A 20,654-nucleotide genomic window follows, 5' to 3' on the forward strand; every position below is an offset into this window, starting at 1 on the left:
TTGAGTTTAATCAGGTCCCATTGGTTTATTTGCATCTTTATTGTCTTTATTTTAAGAGGTGGATCAAAAAAGATGTTGCTGTGATTTATGTCAATGAGCGTTCTGCCTATGTTTTCCTCTAGGAGTTTTATAGTGTCTGGCCTTACATTTATGTCTTTACTCCATTTTGAGTTTATTTTTGTGTATGGTGTTAGACAATGTTCTAATTTCATTCTCTTACATGTGGTTGTCCAGTTTTCCCAGCACCATTTATTGAAGAGACTATCTTTCCTCCATTGTATGTTCTTGCCTCCTTTGTCATAGATTAATTGACCAGAGGTATTTGAGTTTATTTCTGGGCTTTCTATCCTGTTCCATTGATCTGTATTTCTATTTTTATGCCAGTATCATACCATCTTGATGACTGTAGCTTTGTAGTAGAGTCTGAAGTCAGGGAGCATGACTCCTCCAGTTCCATTTTTTCTTTTCAACATTGTTTGGCTATTTGAGGTCTTTTGCATTTCCATACAAATTTTAAAATATTTTGTTCTAGTTCTGTAAAGAATTTCATTGGTAATTTGATAGGGATTGGATTGAATCTGTAGGTTACCCTAGGCAGTATTGTCATTTTGACTATATTGATTCTTTCAGTCCAGAGGATGGTATATTTTTCCATTTATTTGTGTCTTCTTTGATTTCTTTCATCAGTGTCTTATAGTTTTCAGAGTACTGGTCTTTTGTCTGTTTAGGTAGGTTTATTCCCAGGTATTTTATTCTTTTTGATGAGATGGTAAATGGGATTGTTTCCCTAATTTCTCTTTATGATCTTTCATTGTCAATATATAGAAATGCAATCGATTTATGTGTATTAATTTTGTATCCTGAGACCTTACCAAATTCATTGATGAGCTCCAATATTTTCTGGTAGTGTCTTTAGGATTTTCTAGGTATAGAATCATGTTTTCTGCAAACAGTGATAGTTTTACTTCCTCTTTTCCCATCTGGATTCCTTTTATTTGTTTTTCTTCTCTGACTGCCATGGCTAGGACTTCTAAAACTATGTCAAATAACATTGGTGTAAAAGGACATCCTTGTCTTGTTTCTGATCTTAGAGGCAATGCTTTCATTTTTTCACCATTGAGAATGATGTTAGCTGTGGGTATGGCATAAATGGCTTTTATTATATTGAGGTAGTTCCCCTCTATGCCCACCTTCTGGAGAGTTTTTATCAGGAATGGGTGTTGGATTTGGTCAAAAGCTTTTTCTGCATCTATCGAGATGATCACATGGTTTTTATTTTTCAGTTTATTTATGTGGTGTATCACAATGATAGATTTGTGGATATTGAAGAATCCTTGTATCCGTGGTATAAATCCTACTTGATCATGGTGTATGATGTATTTAATGTATATTTGTATGCAGTTTGCTAATATTTTTGTTGAGGGTTTTTGCATCTATGTTGATGAGTGATATTGGCCTGTAATTTTCTTTTTTTGTGTTATCTTTTTCTGGTTTTGGTATCAGAGTAATGGTGGCTTCATAGAATGAGCTTTAAATGTGATTTTCTCAGCAATTTTCTGGAAGTTTCAGAAGAAGAGGTGTTAACTCTTTTCTGAATGTTTGGTAGAACTCAGCTGTGAAGCCATGAGGTCCTGGACTTTTATTTTTTGGAAGTGTTTAATCACATTTTCAATTTAGGTACTTGTGATTGGTCTATTCAGATTTTCTGTTTCTTCCTGGTCCAGTCTTGGTAGGTTGTGCCTTTGTAAAAATCTGTCCCTTTTTTTTCTAGGTTGTCCATTTTATTGGCATACTGTTGCTCACAGTAGTCTCTCATGATCCTTTGTATTTCTGCCGTGTCAGTTGTAACTTTCCTTTTTCATTGCTAATTGTATTGATTTGAATCCTCTCCCTTTTTTTCTTGATGAGTCTGGCTAATGGTTTATCAATTTTGTTGATCTTTCCAAAGAATCAACTTTTACTTTCATTGATCTTCTCAATTTTCCTTGTCTCTATGTGACTAATTTCTGCTTTAATCTTTATGATTTCTTTCCTTCTACTAATTTTGGGCTTTGTCTGTTCTTCCTTCCCTAGATGTTTAAGATGTAAGGTTTGGTTGTTTATTTGCATTTTTTCTTCTTTCCTGAGATAAGACTGTATTGCTATAAACTTCCCTTTAAAGACTGCTTTTGTTGTCTCCCATGGGTTTTGAATTGTTGTATCTTCATTGTCATTTGTCTCCATGTATCTTTTAATTTCCTCTTTGATTTCTTCAATGATCCATTGATTGTTTACTATCATATTGTTTAGCTTCCAAGAGTCTGTGTTTTTTGTAGTTTTTTCCTTGTAGTTTATTTCTAGTCTCATAGGATTGTGATTGGAGAAAATGCTTGAAATAATTTCAATTTTTTAAAATTTATCAAGGCTTGATCTGTGGCTCAAGATGTGATCTATCCTGGAGAACATTCCATGTTCACTTGAAAAGAAAGTATATTCTGCTGCTTTGGGGTGAAAAGTTCTATAGATAACAGTTAAGTATATTTGGTCTAGTGTATCATTTAAGGCCTCTGTTTCCTTGTTGATCTCTGTCTTGATGATCCATCCATTGCTGCAAGTGTGGTGTTAAAGCCCCCCACTATTACTGTGTTACTGTTAATTTCCCCTTTTATGACTATTAGTAGTTGCCTTATATATTGTGCTGCTTCTATGTTGGGTGCATATATATTTAAAATTGTTATTCTTCTTGTATTTATCCTTTGTTCATTATGTAATGTCCTTCTCTGTCTCTTTGACCTTCTTTATTTTAAAGTCTATTTTGTCAAATATGATATTGCTACTCCTGCTTTTCTATAATTTTCATTTGCATGTAATATTTTCTTCCATCCTCTCACTTTAAGTCTGTGTATGTCTTTAGATCTGAAGTGGGTCTCCTGTAGACAGCATATATATGGGTTTTGCTTTTGAATCCATTCAGCTAGTCTTTTTTCCTTTAGTTGGAGCATTTAATCCATTCACATTCAATGTAATTATGGATAGGTATGTATTTATTATCTTTTTCCTAAGAATTTTTTTGGGGAGGATTGCTATTTTGAGTCTTTTTTTTCTTACTTTCTTGTTTTGTTGTCTTTTCTTGTGATTTGCTGACCATGTTTAGTGTTACATTTGGCTTGATTTTTCTTGCTTGCTAAGTTAGATATCATATTTGTCAGTGGGTGATTTCCTACCTTTAAATGATCTTTCCTTTACTAGTGAGCATCTTCATTTTTAATATTCTTGTTTCTAATTGTGGCTTTTCCTTTTCTGCTTAGCAAAGTTCCTTTAGTAGTTGATGTAGAGCTGGTTTGGAGGTGCTGAATTCTCTTAGCTTTTGCTTGTCTGTGAAGCTTTTGATCTCTCATCAAATCTGAATGAGAGCTTTGCTGGGTAGAGTATTCTCAATTCTAGTTTCATCTTCATCACCTCAAATATATTTTGCCACTCCCTTCTGGCTTGTAGAGTTTTTGCTAAGAGAATCTTTATGAGAATTCCCTTATATGTGACTTGTTGCTTCTCCTATGACTCTTCATATTTTTTTCCTTGAATTTAATTTTAGTCAGTTTGATTAGTATGTGTCTTGCTGTATTTCTTAAGGGGCTTATTTTGTATGGAATTCTCTGTGCTTTTTCCACTTGAGTGAGTGTTTCCTTTCCCATATTTGGGAAATTTTCGGTTATAATCCCTTCAAATATTTTCTCTGGCCATTTTTCTCTCTCTTCCCCTTCTGGAATCCCTATTATGCGAATGTTGGTACATTTAATGTTGTCCCAGATGTCTCTTAGACTCTCCTAAGTTTTTAATTATTTCTTCTTTATTCTTTTCTGTAGCAGTGATTTCCACCACTCTGTCTTCCACCTCACTTATTCGTTCTTCTGCCTTCATTAACCTGCTATTGGTTCCTTCCAGATTATTTTTTGTTTCAGCTATTGTGCTATCATTTTGGTCTTGAAATCCTCTAGCTCTTTGTTAGATATTTCTTAAGTTCTCCATTTGTGTCTCCATTCTTTTTTCCAAGATCTTGGATCATCTTTACTATCATCACTCTGAATTCTTTTTCAGGTAAATTGCCTATCTCCTCATCATTTAGTAGTTTTTGTGTGTTTTTGTCTTGTTCCTTTGTCTGAAAGCTGCTTCTTTGATGTCTTATACTGTCTACCTTTCCTGTCCCCTTGACAGTTGGAATGCAGATGTTGAAGCAGGTGCCCAGTCCTGGAGTTCTCAGGGTAGTAGTAATTCATGTGTACCTCTTTGCTGGGTAGGCTTTAGGGACTGTTCTCTGTAGATATAGGAGCAGGTTCCACTGCTCTGCCGGCATTCTCCTTGCTTGGCCACTCTAGGGATCTCTCTCTAAAGCCTCAGGGGCTGGGGGTTTCTCCCTATTTCTTGCTCTCTCTGTAGCTACAGGATGTGTGTTTCTGGTGGTCCCACCCCTGCCCTGCCTTGCTGCTGGTAGGAGTGCTCTCTGTAACTCTGCAGATTGGAATGTGGGTTAATGGGCCTCCCCTGGCTTCCTTGGTGTGGAAAGAGTGCCACTGACATGAGCCTTCACAGGGCCAGTGGCAGAGGTCCTGTGTCTTGTGCTTTTTGCTGGTTGGGCAGTCCACAGCTCCGTCAGAGAGTGGGCACTGGCAGCCCCCTCATGGGAATGGGCGCTGCTGCCAGCAGTTTTTCTGGCACTGCTTTGCTGGTGCAGGCTTCTGTAGATTCTCTGGGTGGAGCCAAGGTGCCCATGTCTTCCTTGATCAACAGGGAGTGGGCACTAGCAGACCTCTCATGGGAATGGGCCCTGCCCACACTGGCATGAACCTCTGCAGATTTCTCTGGGTGGAGCTGAGACACCTGTGTTTGCCTGTGTTTTCCCTGCTCAAGCAGGTCACTGCTTTTGCAGGAAGTGAGCGCTGCCTCCAACAGTTTTTCTGATGCTGCTTTGCTGATGCAAGACTCTGTAGAGGCTCTGGGAGGAGCCAAGGCACCTGTGTTTCCCTGATCAGCAGGGAGTGGGCACTGGTGCCCCTCTCATGGGAATGGGTGCTACCTCTCTGGGTGGAACTGAGATTCCTATGTTCTTCCTGCTCAAGCAGGTTGTTGCTTTTGCAGGAAGTGGACACTGCCACCGGCAGCTTTTCTGGTGCTGCCCTGCTGTAAGAGCTCCTACAGATTCTCTGGGTGGAGCCAAAGCACTTGTGTTTTCCCTGATCTCTCAGAGGATAAGTGCCACCACCACTGGCAGTTCTTCTGGTACAGGCTAGGCTCCATGAGCTCTGGGCCCAAGACAGAGGAACAGGGAACTTGTGTTATTCCCTCAGGCAAATACTCCACCTGCTCCAAGAAGTCTGTAGCCCTAAGTGTGGGGCTGCTTCCCAGCCATTGCTAGGCAGATGCCATAGCCAAGTGGTTCCTGAGCTGAGCAGGCAGTGTCCTGCAGCTTGAGAAAGTGGGCAAAGGAAACAGGTGGTGGATCCTGCAGTGGTGGATCCTGCCCCTCCTTCCAGCACACCCTAATGATGGTGTCTAGTCTCTAGGACCAACTGAGTGTCCTCTGCTTAGATGCTCTCCATTGTGGTCGCGCTATACTCTAGTCCCTCCAGGCTGTTTCCGCATGGCCAACCCTGGTTTCTTCTCCACATAGCTGGCCCTGGCTCCCTCTTTGGGTCTGATCTCTAAAGCCAAAGTTTCAGTTACCAATACCTCCTGGCACCCACCTACAGTTGCCCGTTGCCCATAGCACTGACCGTTTGTGGAGAACTGTTTCCTTCTTAACTGCTTCAGACCATTTGTCTAGAGTTCCTCCTCCATTTTTGGCTGGTCTTGTTGGTGGGGGAACTTCCTGGGGTGTAGGAGGTATTCCTCTTTCCAGCTTCCTCCAGGAAGAGCAGGTCCCATCTTATTTCCTTTTGCTTTTTTTTCTCTTGTTCTTCTTCTTTCTTATGTCCTATCTGGTTTTGTAATGTTTTTCTTGTTCTATCATAATCTTGAGGTCTTTTGTCAGTTTTTTGCAAATTTTCTGTGTGAATAGTTCCACATATGGTTGTATTTTCAATGCATTTGTGGAGCAGATGAGCCTTACTCTGCCATCTTAGCTCCAGCTCAATCCCATTATTTTAGTTTGCCTAGTTTCAGAGACTGATATTGGTCCTCATACTTTTGATTATGATGATTATACTGACAACACAATTGTCTTTATATTACCTCTGCTTTTGTTTTTATTACAAATTTATATGTGGTGTCAACTTCCATAGCTGAGAATTTCATTTATCTCACTGTAACAAAGGTGAATTCAAGAACAGGGTGAGAATAAATTTGGGGTGAGGATATATTTGGGCCATATAACTTGGTTTAAAATGTCTGTGTATTTAAAATGGGCAGTTTGCTTTATTTTTACCAAGCAGATATTAGTAAAGTTATTACTGGAATTATAATAAGATGTGCTACATTATTTTATTACTCACTGAATTCCCAGATATGTTAGAGAAGAACTGGACCAGGGGAGTGAATGCATAAGATGAGCCCAGAACATGTGACTAGAAAACAGGGAAGCAGGGTCAGCTCCAGGGTCCTGGTCCAAAGGGTTCAGGAGGCACTAAGTGGGGCTGTTGGCAGCACAGGAGGACCTGTGCAAAAAGACAACATCAGAGGACTGGCACAATAAATATGTTTAAACCACAAGTTTCAATTCATCCTCAAAAAAAGAAGAAAAGAAATCCCCAATTCATGACTTCCAGCTGATACTTGGATCTAATCAATCATTTTTGTTTCTAAAAATATTAAACAGAGGGAAACTGAACATTTATCTGATTTTCCCACATACACAGAAGCTCACTTCAACTGAGTGACGGGATGTTTGTTTCCTGGAGCTGCTCTGACAAACTGGATGCTTAAAAGGACACACATTTATGCAATCCGTTCTGAGGTTAAAGCTGGAAGTCCAGGTGTCTGTTGGCAGGGCTGTGCTCCTGCTGAGGGTTCGAGCAGAGGGTCATTCTTCTTGTAGCTTCTCCTGGCTCCCGGCTTTCCCCCGCTAATGGCCACCCCCACCCCCCAGGCTCGTCTGTCTCCATGGAATGGCCTTCCTCTCTTTTCCTCTGTGCTCCCTCTGTGTCCCTCATAGAGTCACTTGTCACTGCATCTAGGGTCTCTGGATAATCCAGGACAATCCTCTCAAGAGTCTTAACTTAAACAGGTCTGCAAAGAATCTATTTCCAGTAAGGTCATAGTCACAGTTTCCAGGGGTCAAGGAATGAGCCTGAATTTGGGTTGGGGCATCATTTCCTGTATGAATGAGTGGGATATAGAAAACATGCTATTTTCATTTAAGACTGATGATGGTCTAAACTAATATAGATGTAAGTGTCCAAAAATTATTTATTTTACTAATCCTGTCTTTATGAGATGTTCCCAGATGCTTCTATCCGAGTACTTCAAGTTGAGTACATGTGAAAACGTGCAGACAGTGAACCACTGGGCGGGTGAAAACAACCCATGTGTGTAACATCTGAAATTCCTCTAGATAAGTAGCTCCTCTAGAGAAAAATTCAGCTAAGACATTTTGGAAAAAAAAAAAAAGGAATTATGAATTAGAGTATCACTATTTCACAGCACTCTTTGAATAAGGGACTAGGTGATGTGATAAGTGACCTGTAAAATAAAAAGACAATCAGGTACTTTGAAGACTCTGAAAGACCACCACCTGTGAGGAATTCTTGGCAAAATAATGAAACTTGGACTCTCTTTAGGCTCCTAGATTGAGCTAGCATTTTAAAGAAAATAACTGGAATGGGTCAGTAAGTTCTATAGCACCAATGGAATCTGATCTTCAAAACCTAGACTGAGAGAGATTTTCCAGGATTAAAGTGAGAGAAGAGACCCGCCTATGTGTTAAAGGAGAAATGTCAGCAACTGCAATGCATATACCTCACTTTGCTCTAAATGTAAGTAACTCATCAAAACTTATGATCCAATGAGGGATATTTGAAAATTGCCTGGATATTTAATAGTATTAAAATACACTGTTATATTTAGATGGAATAATAGTGTTGTATTTACTTTTAAAAGTTTTTAAATATTTTAGATGTGCTACTGAATTTCACATGGATGAAATTATATGTTTGAAATTTATTCTAAAAAGTAATCTATGGGGGGAGCAGGGAATGGGTAGGCTGCAGTTGAAAACTGACCATGAATTGATAACTATTTAATTTGAAAAATGAATATATGGAATTCAAGATATTATTAACTCTACTTCTGAAACATTTAATCTTTACAATGAGATTATATGAAACCACTTCAAATAAAGTCTAATGAAGCAATGTTATCTTACTTTAACAAAACATAGGCATATCTCATTTTAAATTGCTAATGTGATTTCAGTAATGAAACTCCAACTTTCAGAAGTACTTTCAGCCACTCACAGCCTTAGAAATTGTGTATTTGCTAAACAATTCCTCTGAAGGATTTGAGTGACTAGCATTTTGTTGGAGTATCTGACTAGCATGGGAAAAATACCTGCTTTTCCTTTCACATATTTTTACTCTATAACAAAAACATATGCTATTTCTGGATTTACAGTCCCGTGTGTCAACTTCTTTCCTTATTTACTTGAGGTGCTTGGCATAATTCAAAGCAAGGTATCTCTGAGGATGAAGCCTTTGTCCCTTGGTGTTCATCGGATGCTCTTTTACATAGAAAAGAGGTTTCTTCTAAACAGAATGCTCATTACATTTGACTTAAATATTTCACATTTCCAAGATTTCAGCATTGTGCACATAAGTTGTTATCACATTTCAGAGGTTCACTGTGTCTAATGTTTTCACCTGGACTCAATGTAAAGATGCTCTAAGGTACATACAAGCATTGGGGAGTATCTCAGATTGACAAGATTATTAGAATAAATAATTTATGGATATTTACATCTACAGTAGCTTTAGAGCACCACAATTTTGAATAAATAGCATATTTTCTAGATTCCAGTCATTCATACAATGAAAGTATAATGAGTTCTCACATGTAAAAAAGGCAGGACACTGTGCAGAGATAAATGAATTTTGAGGTCAGATTTCAATTCAAAACCTGCCCTTTGTCATCAGTGATCTAACCATGTGCAGCCTTGGGCCCTCACCTGTGATGTCTGTGGGTACTGTGATGACTGTGCGATGATTAAATGAGATGGAGGACGTAAGAGCCTCACAGCACACACTAAGCACACAGCAAAAGCTAGCCCTCATGAGGCTTATTACCTGCAGGGCTTGGTGTTTGTTCTCTCGAGATAACAAGATAAATGATAGGTTGCTGCTGACCTCAAAGAACTAAACTCCAGCAGGTTGACACGTGTGAGGATGCTGAGCAAGGTGTAGAGTCTTGGGAGATGTCTGCAGAGCTGCCCCATGGTTCAGCTGTGTCTTTCTCCAGCTTGTGTTCAGCCTCTGGCTCTGTCTGCCAAGTCTTACTGCCTCCTGCTTCCTTCAGGACACTGATCAGCTGCCCAGCCTCCATCTTCCTGTCCTCATCCCAGAGCAGCAGGTGCATCAGAAGTGGTCCAAGAAAGCAGGTGCAAGAGGTGGTTTCTAACTGGGGTCACCTGGCTGGATCCCTGCCAGGTGCAGCCTTGACAAGCACTGTTCCCTCCAAAGCTCCCTGCTGGGGTGGCCGTGGCTTTCTCTCTCCAGTTCTTCTCTTTTCACACATGACACTTCTTCATAAACAGCATGCATGACACAATTCACCTTGCCCCTGTTTTCAGAAATTCAACCTGCAGACAAGTGCTACTCAACTGTCTATAGTACTTGATCCTGGTGTGGTGGATGGGGTAAAGTGAAATTAAATAGCAAGGCTAGATTTTGAAGGAGATGCTAGGGAGGGATATTTAAACAGGCACAGATTAAGAGGAGAGTTTCTAAAGCAGAATTTTAGGCAAAAACATGAAGGTTGATAAAGTCAGGGAATAAACTGTGAAAAATGAATTTGGTAAGAGAAAAAGGCCATGGGGAGAGGAAACCGTGGGCAGGCAGAAGTGAACTTGTGTGACAGGTTTGCACTCCAAAGTTTCCACTGCAGCACGAAATTGAAGAATTGCTATCAGCATGTATTCCGTTTGCCATGACTAATTAGCTAGCAAATACCTGACAGCCAGTGGGTTCAAAGTGATTGTAGAGAGATTAAAATCATGGCTATGAGGCTGCAACTGGAAGGAAGGACCGTATCTCTGCAGAGGCCTTGGCTGTGCATTTTAGGGATACAAATGGCTCTAGGTTGACCTTGATTTTTCTTCTCTACTCCTGCGTTTTAACTCCTGTTGAAGCAGAAAATAACTGAAACTTCATGTTTTTCTCAATTATTTTTATTTTAAAACATGGTTTTGAAAGACTCACTCTTTATATCTTGAAAGGTGTTTAAGAGTGGATTTTTAATTTTCTTTCCATTTTTTTAAATAAAATAAAAGAAGCACAGAATTCTGAGCCATGAAAGCAAGTTGAGGCAGTCTGCACACATCTTGGTTTCCCAGGGTAACGTGGGGTAAGCAATCCTCCTCCCTCCAGTCTCTGGTGGGGTTTACTGCCCTCATATACATTAGCTCCTTATACTGCGAAGGTGGTACTGCCAGAATTGAGATGATTAAAGGAATGACTTTTAACCTGGAGAAATACTCTGATAAACTGTCAAATTTATTTCAATTTCTGTTATGTTCCTTTATATTCTTCCTTTTTGTCTTTACATTTATTTTCATCATTCATTTTGTACATTTCCAACCCATCTACCCTGTGCATGATGGAATTATTTACAATGTGCTAAGAAATCTGAGAAAGTAAAATTAATGCATTTATTTATTTCCATCATCTGTATTTTCTTTCTTTTTTCTTTTTGGCTGTACTGGCTGGAAGTTCCTGGGCCAGGGACCGAATCTGAACTGCAACTGCAGCTGAAGCAATGCTAGGTCCTTAACCCACTGAGCCACAGTGGAAACTCCATCTGTATTTTCTGTTCAAAGAAATGGAAGCTACTTGGGTTATGAAATACGCAATTCACAGTAGCAGTAATTTGCAAAGCTGAGGTTTGAATTAATATCTTTGCACCTTGGAGGATGCTTTTCTGTCCTGTGCTCTCAGGCTTGGCCAGCACAGTCCCCGCCTGGCTTCCAACCCTACTGGGCTTCATCCAGCCCTCAGATGGACTGCCCACTCCCTTTCTCTACCAGGACTTTGGAGGAAACTGGACTCCAACTTATCCCAGGCAATCTCAACCCATGGTCATAGTCTGAAACTCTCTACACCAGGCAACAGATGCCTCAGATTTGATTACCAGCCAGTATACTGTACCTTGTCCTAAAGGAAAAGAGTGACTGGACAGTATTAAAATCATTAACTTCTCTTCATTGAAAGACACCATTAAAGATGTGAAACAGCAGTAGAAGATACTTGAAGCAAATACAACCCCCTTAGGGCATAAATCCAGAATACAGAAAGACCTCCTACGAATCAACCAGAACCCATCATCTCCATCACCCTCATCATCCACCATCATCATTATCACAACCGTCACCACCACCCTTACCGCCATCACCACTCTCATCACCACTGCCATCAACACCAATACCATCATAACTGCTATCATCATCATCATCGCCATCAAATTGGTTCTTGTTTTCCATGTAAGAAAACTGAGCCACAGAGAAAGTGGATGAACTATAAGGACCAGGCCAGCTCTCCTGGCAGAACTGGAACTTAGCAGGAGTCTTGTTTTCCAGCCCAATGTTCTGAGGTGTCCACAGATTCAGTGTCATTAAATTTTTTTTTTTTTTCATAATTGAAAACTGATGACTTAGAAGTTGACTGGAAAAGTGTTTTCAAGTACCTCAAGGTTGTGCACTTTTCCTAGTACAAACCTTGAGTATTTATTAAACAGGGCTTACAGTAACTGGTGGCCAGCCTTGGCCTGGTGGCTTCTGCCCTCTCCTGATTTTTCACCAGCCTACATTACCTCATATCCTGTATCATGTGAAATATACACTTTCATGTTCTCAATTTTACCCAGTCAAAAAACCCCTAACAATTAGGATAATCAAATAATTTCAAGCCTATGGAATTAAGATTTCAGAAGATGAAAAGATAATTGAAATGAAGCCTCAAAATAATAATAATTTTTAAATTACAAATCAGATGCTGTTTCAGTACTTCCCCCACAGTCATTATTTACCCATTTTGTTGGCCATGTGGGGTGGGGACACTTGTTTTCTCCACTTTCCAGATAGCAGCATTGAGGCACAGAGATGCAAACACATTGCTTAAGGTCACATATTCAGTTTTTGGTAGAATTGGGTTTCTAAACAAAGATTCGGACCCCAGAATCTGCTACACATATCTAAAAGCATCAAACCTGTCACTCTTTGTTAAAATAAACCTGACTACACAAAATAGAATATGGCTGAATTTAGTCTGCGAATTGATGCCCTGTCCCCTTCCCACAAACTCCCACCCTGTGGGAATGACTGCTTCCACCGCTGTTTTCTCAGTCCAACACTCCAGAGTAAAGGTTTAAAAACAGTTTACTGGACAAGAGATGGAAAAATGTGGGAAAAAATAAAGTTATCAATAGGCATTTAGTACGAATAATAACTTCTGAAAATCCTTCTAGAACTTAGAGCCATTACTCAATGTTCATTGCAGCACTATATACAATAGCCAAGACATGGAAACAACCTAAATGTCCATCAACAGAGGAGTGGATCAAGAAGATGTGGTACACATATGCAATGGGATATTACTCAGCCATTAAAAGGAATGAAATACTGGCATTTGCAGCAACATGGATGGATCCAGAAATTCTTACATTAAATGAGGTCAGTCAGACAATGAGACACCAACATCAAATGCTGTCACTTACATGTGGAATCTAAAAACAAGGACACAATGAACTTCTTTGCAGAACAGATACTGACTCACAGACTTTGAAAAACTTATGGTTTCCAAATGAGTCAGGTTGGGGGGTTGGGGGATGCACTGAGAGTTTGGGATGGAAATGCTGTAAAATTTGGTTGTGATGATTACTGTACACCTACAAATGTAATAAAATTCATTAAGTAATTTAAAAAAAGAACTTAGAGCCATGTATTTTTTTTTTCTGAATATTAGTTCTCTTCTAGGGAAGATTTGAATAGAAATGAGATGATTTTAGAATAATCATAAGACTTGCAAATTAAATGTAGTCACTCTCAAAGAAAAATTAACCTTTTTCTTACAAACTTGTATCTGCTAATTTGGAATTTTATTCTAAAATTAAATGCCTTCTATTTCCCTAAAGAACTGAGATCCCTGAAGGATCCGCACATGTAAAGCAGCTTTAGTTTTACTTTTGGAAAACAAGCTCTTCTTCTGAATTAATTAAAATAATCGTTTATCCTATGATGAATTCCACAGAGGTAGATGATTTTGCCTCTAATTTTTAAAAGTTGTTAAATAAATCCAGCTGCACACAGCACATACTAAGTGAGGATTAACATTTGGTGCACCATCCAGTCTGGTGTAGACAGGGCTGTGTGCAGGGCATATTCCACCCAGGAATATGTCATAGCAAAACATTGGCCCTATTAGGACGTGGCAAATCTCTCCTGACCCGGACAATCACCTTAATCCTCACAGACTCAAGTTTGCAAACAGGAAATGGGAGAATAGTCCCTTCCCTGGTGGCTGGCCATCCAGCATGAGGATCAGGTGTTACAGTATCTGGGGGAGGGTGAGTGGATGAGTTAATGACCAGATATTTGTCTTAATTAAGCAGTGAGAAATTAAACTGATTAGCAGTGATACTACTTTCCTTTGTTGAACTACATAGGTCCATACTCAGAGGTAGGACAAAAATCTAGAATATTTCCCTTAAAGTGATTCCCAGTGACGCTGCGGTGACCCCACTTGCGTCTTGCCCCGCCCCGTGAGCTCCGCTCACTCAGGCTCTGATTTGTTACCAGCTCCGTTAGCACTGTTATGTTTTGGCTCATCCGAGTGTTTTATTTCTAAGTCTTTTTTGATGTGAAACTTCCTCATTTTTGCACCTCTTCCGAAACAGTAACACAGGGAATTACCCAACCCGTCCCTGGGAGCCACCTGAAGACTGGTGCTTCAAGAAGGCTAAGGCTCAGCCGCGGTTGAGTTAAGGGGGGGAGCAGGGAGCTGATGTGCCTGTGCCGGCGGGGAGCAGGGAGCTGCTTCAGAAGGCCCAAAAGGGTGCGGTGGGGGGTGGGGGGGGGGGCGGCAAAACAGTATACGTGTTTGTACTTTTTTGGGAGACAAGGCACATCTGTCTTTCCTCAGAGCTCCGAATGCACCTTGTGTGGGGATACACAGAAATGACGTTGGGGACTGGAATAGCCCTCGCACGCCTGGCTCCTCCCCAGGGCTCAGCCTTGGGTTGTGTGCCTGGAAGCTGCTTATTAAATGGTTCTGCCTTAAAATATTGATATTACTATTTTAAATGCAGCAGCCAAGTCCACATTCTTTCCTTTTACGTTAAAGGAAAAAGACATCCTACTGATCAGTAGATGGCAAACTTGCTACACCTAAGTTCTGGGCTTTAGTTTTTCTCTTAGAAACTTCGACATTTTATTCTAAAATATTACCGAAGGCTTCCTTAAGTGGACGGTGTATTTAGTTGGTAATAAAACAGCCTCCTGCTTTTGATAGCTGATGTATGCATTTACGTCGGAGTTTTGGTCTTTAAGATATTGTGGACAAGGAAAATTCGATTCCCAATTCATATAAACAAACAGCACACTTTTAATTGACAAAATAACTCTGTGTTTTAATCCTTCTGAATTAAACCTTTCTCTCATTTTCTTTTCAAAATATGCTTTCCAATAGTGACCCCACACAAGAATTCCACCATGTGCAGCAAACACAGATTCATAACAAACAGTAGCTCCACAGTGTCCCATGTGTGGCACACTGTCTCTGTCACCGCTTTAATATATCTCAACCAAACATGAAAAGGAAATTAATACGTTGAGATCAGCTATGTGAAAATAGCAAACAGGAATTCAAGAAAGACAATGGGAATTAAATTCTTAAAAAACAAATTGATCTAAGAAAACTAAGACACAGCTTAAAGACATACACATGCTAATTGACTGTGATCAGAAGTACATTTTGGGTTTTGAGTTTTTTTTTTATTTTATAGGCTTTCAACAATTTTATAGTTTGACCTGAAAATAAATTGTGAATTTTTCCTGATAGTAAACAGTGATAATTTCCTTTAAATATTTTAATGAGTCTTTAACATTAAATTTTATACTGCAGGGTCTAGACCACAGTAGAACAAGAAGAGATAGTAATGTGTATATAAAACAAAAAAAAATTATAGCGATAAACAGATAATTTCAGTGAATAGTGAGATAAGTAAACATTCCCTTTTGTGGTTTTGGTCTTCATTTCCCTGGTGTTTAGTCTGTATACTAGTGGTGAGAATTTTTAAAATGGTGTAGTTACTATGGAAAACAGTATGGTGGTTCCTCTGAAAGTTAAAGCAGAGCTAGCATATGATCCAATGACCCCACCTCTGGGTGCAGATCCACAGGAAATGGAACTGGATCTTGGAGGGGCATCTGCATCCCATGCTCACTGCATCATCAATCACAGTAGCCAAGATATGGAAACAACAAATATCCACGCACAGATGAATGGATAAAGAAAATGTGTTTTATACATACAACAGAGTATTATTTAGCCTTAAACAAGAAGAGAATTCTACCACTTGGGACAACATGGCTGATCCTGGGGGATGTTATGCTAAGAGAAACAGGCCAGTCACAGGACAAATACTGCGTGACCTCATTTATATGAGGAATATAAAAGAGTCAAACTCATAGAAGCTGAGAGTACAGTGGTAGCTGGCAGGGAGGGAAGGATGGAGAGGTGTCAATGAAGTTTCAGGTATGCAAGATAAAGAAATTGTGGAGTTCTACTGTACAACACAGCACCTGTAGTTAAAAACAGGGTACCAGACACTAAAAATCTGTTAGGGGGTAGATCTCATTTTTAGTGTTCTTAGAGCAACACAACAAAACAAATATAATAAACCAAGAGGCGAAAGGAAACCTTTGGAGGTGATGGATGTGTCTTTTACTTTGATGGGTGATGGTTTTATGTCTAAACTCATCAAATGGGATAAATTAAATATGCATGGGTTTTGTGTATCCAGAAGATCTCATTCAAGCTGCTTAAATCTGGTGCCTACCTGGCACCTGGGCTCTCCATGTGAACCTTTGGTGTTTTCTGGTACCCTGAGGATTTCCAGATAGTTGAGCTTCCATAGGGGCCAGCTCACTCAGAGCAAGTTTGTCTCCATCCCTGGAGGGGGTATAGGAGTCATAAGGCCTGCCATGGGAGGCCCACAAGGTCCTGTCTGCCGTAGTCAAGCAGCAAAGATCCTTAAGGCCAGCCCTGTTCGAGGGGAGGAAATTTAAATCCCTCTTTCTAGGGGGAGATCCAGCAAAGAATATATAGTCATCTTGAATCTTTCAAAATAAGTATGAAGAAGGAAAAGTTAGATTGCAGAGAGATTAGAATTTTGGAGTAGAAAGTTTCAGCTTGATACTTTCAACAGTTTGATTTCATAAGTAAAATGGACAGAGTTTCTGAAATCCCATTGTACTACAGCAGGTGGGAGTGTTTTTAATCTCACTGGTTTCAGTGACTGCAGGACCCAGTGACATGCCTGGCAGAGGACTCACTTCTTTCCCATTAACCTTGTTCAACTTTCTCACTGATGGAAAAAGAAAAGAACAATCTAATGCCACTCATTTCCTCTCAACTACATTGCCTCCCAGGTTGTGAAAATTTCTGTTCTGTGCTTTTGCAAATTAAAATGAATGATTAGGAAGCGCATGCTTATTGTACCACTGCAAATACATATTTGTTTCTATTCATCCAGTATAATAATAAGGATATTTTTATTACAATACAGTTTGACTCCATCTATACTTATTTTATGAAAAATTGGTCTTTTGGGTTGACCATCACTAGTCTCAGCTCAAAGATCAATTAGACAAAAATCCATAGGCTGTGGTCGGAATGTGCTAGCTGTCTGTAACTAATGGTTCTCAGAGTAGAAGCCACTGAAGCGGAGTCTTACCTGTCCCCCTTAATCTCAACCTAGAATGTGATCTATTTTAAAACATTGGGTATACACTTGAGATGACATTTATATTTTATCCAGCCTTTTTTTCCCCATAAATGAAGACTTAGCAATAACATTTTCCCTACCCATTAAAATCCACACTCTTGTGAGACTGATTTTCAGAGGATATTATTTTTAAATGAAGTTGAGAATTTAATAGTCTTCTCTGATCATAATTGATTGTCCTATGTAGTTCCTCCTCATTTGAATATAATGGCCAATTTTGGTAAACTGCAGGTAAGGAAAATGTCCTTTAAAATGTATCAAAAAAAAAAACCCCACATATTCCTAAGATATGGAGAGCTCATTTTAAATCTGCTATGATATATTTTGAGCCTGAGGTACAATACAGTTTAGGTGATGCACATCAGTTTGTTCGGCTGCCATGAGAATGAGGGTCACTCATAGGACCTGCTGATGCAGGTGCAGCAGGGTCCCACACACTCACCTGCTGTGAGAACAGGAATAGTAATTCTGCACCGGCCTTCTGTCAGCTTATGATTGTGGCTCATAATGTTGCCTCAACTTGAGAATAAATAAGCAATGTAAAGATATTTTTGTCGTAGTAACTTGGAAATAAATGTTTTGGTTTTAAAGCACTGATTTGGCCTGGAGAAATAGCAAAGGATTTTTAAAAATTTGAATAATAAGGACATTAATCACCATCTATATGGAGTGCTTACTGCATTCCATGCATGGTGCTGAGAGATTTATCTCATTTAGTCTACTTCACAACATTTTGAGTTCAAATTGGCTGTTAATCTAATTTTGCAGTTGAGAAAACAGACCCACAAGAACAGAGCTTAGATTTAAATGGAGGCTTCTCAAGTGCTCTTGCTGCTTGAGATTTCCTTAAAAACCGCTCACAAGGGTCCTGCTTGCTGCCAAGCCATCACCTCTGCTGTGGGTGCCTGGTACCTGGTACTGGGAATGTGGCAGGAGAACTGTAGGCAGGGGAGGGGGACACCTACTATGTACATGCCCTGAGTAAACATGCAGGTATGCTGCTGTAGAATATTCGCTGAGTTTTCTAGTGAAAACTGAATATCTGAAAGCTCTTTCTCCATTTGCTTCTCCTTTTTTTTGATAATTTAAAGGCTCATTTAATTCTAATTTTTTAAACTAGTTTCATTTTCTCCTGCATGATGGAAGCAGGGAAGGAGAAGATTTTTAGATGGAAAGTGTTATTAATTTGGATATATAAAAATGGGAATATAATATGTACTCGACTCTAATATGTATGATCTATAAATAGAGAAAAATTTATCTATTCTTGTTGCTACAGTAACTAGGAATTTTCTTCAATATCTCTATTTGTTTTTACACCAGATTTAGGGGCAATGGCGATTTTTACAGTATGTTTCCTAACCACAAACTTTCCCCTCTAGTGTCCATATGGACACTGTGCATTGTTTCACTCAAAATATTGAGGGGTGACAGGAATTAATTTAAAATGTGATAGGGTTTATTTAAATACGTATGGAATGTATGGCCTTATATGGATTCTATAATACACACAAAACTCACCTGAAGGAGAAAAGAACAAAAATAAGTAGAAAAGTGTAACATGATGGGTCACTCCAAAGGATGTTTACTCAATCACATTAAAGGAACGAAAAGTCAATTTAGAGACATACAAATAATTTGGTAGAAAGTCAAAAATGTAAAGAATGTCTTCAAACATAAGGAAATCAATACTGTATGAAAGAAATCTCACCTGGCTTTTAAAAAATTCTTTTTTTTTTTTTTTTTTTTTTCCTTTTCTAGGGCCGCTCCCGTGGCATATGAAGGTTCCCAGGCTAGGGGTCTAATCAGAGCTGTAGCTGCCAGCCTACGCCAGAGCCACAGCAACACGGGATCCGAGCTGGTGTGCAACCTACACCACAGCTCACGGCAACGCCAGATCATTAACCCACTGAGCAAGGCCAGGGACAGAACCTGCAACCTCATGGTTCCTAGTCGGATTCGTTAACCACTGTGCCATGACGGGAACTCCCTAAAAAATTCTTTTTCTAATATTTAAAAATCCTGATGACACTGACCACATCATTAAAAAAAAAAAAAAAAAAGTGCAGTCTCAGAGCCATGTCTTTGTTACTCAGCCCTACATCTCCCACCTCTGACCCCAGGCTTGGGATAGGTTGCACATTTTGTTGCTCACACATTTCAAGCTCTGAATATGATCTGGGTATCACAGTAAGAGCTGGACTTACCTCCCAGCCTCTTATGAGACACACTTGATAAACGAACAACATGAGGCACTGGGCAAAATTAACTTCCAAAACTCAGCTAGAGTGGCCACAACTCTCACTTAGAATAAAGGGGGCTTTGATTTCAGCATCTGAGCATCTCAGAACATGACCCAGTTCCTTCCCTGAGGTCTCCTCCCATTACTGTCCCATTTCCACTGTGGTAATAACACAAACCACATCATCACCACCACGTCCACAGGATGGCATGTTCTTCCTCACCTGTACCAGTGGGCAACTGAGGCTTGTCAGGGCTTATTTTAGAACACTATATGTGATCAGCTGAAACATTGAAAAGGTGCCCTAAATATGCATTTTGTAGAAGATAAAGTTTAAAATACTTTCTATTTTTCTTATTTAAAGGGAATATCTTTGTCCTTCTATAAGAGAAGATAATCTACAAAGATTATGTGTTTTGTACTTAAACCTGCAGAACTAAATTCCCAGTTCCTGAAAAAAATTTGAAACCACTAACCTTGCCTGAAGTAAGGAAAAGTAGAGCATGTATCCATGAGAAAATCTACTGAGTACTAAGAATTGACTTCAAATCTTTTCTTCCCCTCTTTTTGCATATTTTTTTTATGGCCGCATTTTAAAATTTGCACACTTGGCATTTAGGAATTTCTGGGCTAATGGTCAAATTGGAGCTGTAGATGCAGGCCTATGCCACAGTCACAGCAGCTTGTGGCAATGTCTGATCCTTAACCCAGGGAGGGAGGCCAGGGATCAAACCTACATCCTCAAGGACACTATGTCAGGTTCTTCATCCTCTGAGCCACAATGGAGACTCTCAACATGAGTGTTTTTTTTTTATGTAAAAATGTTATAAGAAAAATTCTCTAATTGAATTGACCCAAGTGTTAATATAAATTTTTGACTTTGCTAATCAGAAAGGAAGAATCTTTACCTGGCAGAAATATGCTTACAAAAGAAAGAAGAATCAGAAAGAAAAATTTAAAACAATTGTTCTTTTCTCATTTATACCAAGAATTAAAATAAATTCCCTGGGAAATGAAATTTCTCAAGCATATTTTCTATCACACATATTTCATTATGGATATAAAATGTGTGGAGTTATATATGTATGTACGTATGTGTAATTTTTCTCTGAACATTTCTAAAACTCTTAGTAAGTGGAGAGAAAAATTCACTGAAGATGGATGGAGGGAGAGAGAGGGAGAGAGGAAGAGAGGGAGGGAGAAAGAATGAGAGAAAGAAAGAATGGTACCCATA

The sequence above is a fragment of the Sus scrofa genome, chromosome 15, assembly GCF_000003025.6.
Source record: "Sus scrofa isolate TJ Tabasco breed Duroc chromosome 15, Sscrofa11.1, whole genome shotgun sequence".
Classification (NCBI taxonomy): Eukaryota; Metazoa; Chordata; class Mammalia; order Artiodactyla; family Suidae; genus Sus; species Sus scrofa.